A 3,722-nucleotide genomic window follows, 5' to 3' on the forward strand; every position below is an offset into this window, starting at 1 on the left:
CGGAGAACTTGTCAAAGCCAACCCAAAACGTTGCCAGACCAGAAATCGAGCAAAGCCCGCAGAAGAGGAGTGGGACCATCCAAGGGTGGGGCAAGATGTGAGAGGGATGGTAATGCAACATCAAGTCAAATAGCTTGATAGAGACAGACAGAACCGCCCCCAGCACACTCTCAAACACCACCTTGAAAAGGTCGAGGCCAACAACGTGGAGCTCATGCGTGCAATCATTGACAAGGACGTGAGGCATGTTCAGTGAACCTTCCGATACGAGTGAGAATGCCGCGGAAAGCGCCGTCGGCAGATCGCTCAAGCAAAGCCGTGTCATACACGAGCTTCACAATTGTAACTCTGGCTTTTACGCGGAGGGTAGGGCGATACGATGCAATGACGAGGGTAGCTAATGCCAAAGGATGTTCTGAAGTCAACATAGAATGTGATGACAATTGACAGATGGAATGACCTTTGCTTCACGAGCATTTGATCGTGGCTGACAGTTGCCAGAAAGCAGACATGCTTGAGGGCAACTGCTATGCAATCAGACTCACGGCAATGTGCATCACGGTACACCTCTATTCTCAAACAATCATCAATACCTGTCTGCGCCAGCAGCCAACCAGAAACGTCGTTCTTCATGATCAAGTGACAAGGACATAACTATTTACAGAGTTTCATTGCATCCATCTTATTTAGCATGGCAACATCAACTCATATAGGTTTCAGACGGTCAAATGCCATGCAGGGAGCACAATCCAGTGCTCAGTTTGTGCTCATAGCCTCAGAGGATGCCGGCTGTGCAGCTGCCGCGGCGGGGGCAGGGCATTTGACAAACTTCCCCTTTTCAAGCATCATGGTGAACGGAATGAACGAAATGCCCATCATGAATGGTTGCAGTGCCTCAGGCACGTTCACCGCCATCCGAGTCTGATAGTTCTCCAACACACAGCACATCGTACGCTCCGTAGCTGTCATCGTCGAGTTCAGCATGTGCACGTACGACTTCACTTGAGCGTCGGTGCCAGGCCCTTTAGGGCGCGCATACGGACCTCCAATCGCCGCGACTGGTAGTCAGTGCAGTTAGAACACGAGACCAGCTCCCGGAACGTTTTGCTCGCAGGAACCAAGCCTCTAGGTCGTACTTTTAGCAGCGGCGTTGTTCAGCTCACCCGAGACGATGTTGACGACATGGTACGGCAGGCCGAGTGCCTGGTAAAAGTCCTCAGCATTTGCAAGCATCTCGTCCATCATCTTCCATGACTCGTCGCCGTCTGGGGAGCAGATCACAAACTGCTCGACCTTCTCGAACTGATGCACTCGGAAGATGCCAAGCGTGTCGCGTCCGTGCGAGCCGGCTTCCTTCCGGAAGCATGTGCTGTATCCAACGTACTTCTTCGGGAGGTCCGCCTTTTCGAACCAGGATTGGCGGTGCAGCGCGCACAGTGTCTGCTCAGACGTCGCAATCAAGTACTTGTCCTCCCTTCCCCGCTCACCTGCACCTCAAGCAAGCCTGTGAAAACGCTCGCTCTTTCATGCGCGGTGGTGCATGATGTCGGCAACGCGGCTGCCAGTGCACTAGCGCCACTGCTAGCTCATGCGCAACGATGCAAGAAGCGTTACTGATTGCAATCTATCTATGCTATGTTGATGATCGCAAACATGTCTGCAGCATCTCGCCTTCTAGTTCTTGGCTGAGTTGCAGCCGAAGGTGAAGTGCTCGGTCTGCCTCACTTCTTCTTGGTGGGATTGCTTCATGATCAACTCCTGCCTCTAAAGCACTGCTTCCATAGGTACGGTCACACCTGGACGAGCATGTGCAAGTCATCTGAGCACGACAATGCATAACAACACGAGCCGGCAATTGCACTTCTATCAAACGACTTCAAGCAATCTACCAGCTTGTCAATCCCGCAGCGGTAGAACAGGTAGACATGCCGCATCAAAGATATTCCTTCCCCGACCTCATGGATGGCACAGCCGACTCCCTGCTTATCGGCACTGCTGGACGGCAACGAGTGAGGCGGTGATGGTGGCGTACGCTGTAAAGCTCCTCGTCAATACTGCGATAGCTGTGCACACTCAGCCATGATGCTCTTGCGCATGAAGAAGGGGGTGTGGATGGGTGTGTAGCTTCTCTTGCACGCAAACTGGAGGGCGAAGTTGATGAGCGCCTGGTTCAGTAGGACGCCTGCGCCTTGAGGAAGTAGCCTCTGCCGCCTGCCACCTCTACACCCTTGTCCATGTCTACTATGTCAAGAGCTGAATGAGGTCCACGTGGTTAAAAGCTTTTCCTCTTGTCTGGGCTTGCCGAACGTCTTGACCACGACGTTATTGGCCTGCATTCGTCACACTTTGCTGATGGCGCTTGAACGAGACGGCAATGGCGTTAGATCACTAGTGTCGCGCTTTTCAGTGCTTGCCTGGAGAGCTGAAAGCCATGACATTCCAGACGTTGTTGCATTCCTCAGTCCATTTGAACCTTGAACTTTGCGTGCTGGCAATGAGGCTGGTCAAATCTACATGAGTGCACCTCAATATCGATGCGCAAATTTTGGCAAGAACCACGGACCTCAATAGAAAGATGCACTTCTTTATTTGCGGTGAGTCCTTCGCAGCCGCATGCTTGAAACCAACTTGTGTGTGTCCCAAGCGCGAAGGTGCTGCTCAACCGCTCTAGATCGTGTAAACTCCCAAAGTATCATTGTGCCGTGTTTACAACAAGCTCTCCATCAGAGACGGCCACAATCTGGGATTCGATTGCATGGCACATGCATTCATAACGAATTTGCTCAGTGCGCACCTCGTCATCATGGACGGGAACTGAGTCATGAACAAGGTTGCCAATTGGTGCAATGGCTGCATCCCGCTGAGATGCCACCTCTACTTCCTTTGCTTCGGCTTCCGTAATCTTGTTCTTCAGCTGCTTAGCTTGCTCCTGTAGCTCCGTGGCGTCCTCTTTTGCCTGCAACAACCAGCGTTGTCACCAAGCAAGCTCATTCGGAAACATATACCTATGCCAAGACCTTGTGAGCATAATCAGAGCGGGACGCATGTATATGATTCTACCGTATCACTACATTGATTGAAAGCAAAACTCAATGCGCGTTTCCATGTGATAAGAACTGAAATGACCGCATTCCTGCTGGCAACCCTATACTGATTTACAGAACAATGTGTTCAAGCATCCACGCACCTTGAACTTGGCGCCAACTTCCTTGTTGACCTGTTGAAGTCCTTTTTCAGCTGATCTACTTCGAAGCGAGCTGCACACGCGACAACGTCAGCAGGATCGTAGAGATGCGGCTTCGGCCATGCAAATGGCACGTATGTCGTCCTGACCAGTCGGAAAACGTGCAGTTTAAAATGTTATTGAACACCCATACAAGCAGATGAAGGCTCTGCAGATCTGCCATGAATTAGTGCAGGAACAGTCCAAGAGAGGTGCGCTGTCCATGTGGTTCCGACTCAAAGAGCTTTACCTGCGCGCCATTTTTGATCCAGATCCACAACTTTGTCTACGAGGCCACGTCAGCAAAGCGTCGGCGTTGGGATTCGCGCACAATTTCGGGGTTGCCACCCTTCTCTGCACCAGTACACCAGCTGTGACCTCATGTACTACCGTTGTGCCAGTCCATCTGCACCACGGATCAATCATTGCGCATGAGACGTCACCATTCCCGGTCTTACCTTCACGGAAGAGGTTGATGTCCAACATGGCGTCCTGGTAG

The 3,722-nt window shown here is 51.7% G+C and overlaps 1 pseudogene; it reads right to left on the reverse strand.

The window, feature by feature from the left end:
* Positions 1-756: 756 nt before the first annotated feature.
* On the reverse strand, positions 757-3,709 carry LOC149809940 (serine--tRNA ligase-like; annotated as a pseudogene).
* Positions 3,710-3,722: the final 13 nt, after the last annotated feature.

This window comes from Nuphar pumila, unplaced genomic scaffold, assembly GCF_984573655.1.
Source record: "Nuphar pumila unplaced genomic scaffold, dmNupPumi1.hap1.1 HAP1_SCAFFOLD_657, whole genome shotgun sequence".
Lineage (NCBI taxonomy): Eukaryota > Viridiplantae > Streptophyta > Magnoliopsida > Nymphaeales > Nymphaeaceae > Nuphar > Nuphar pumila.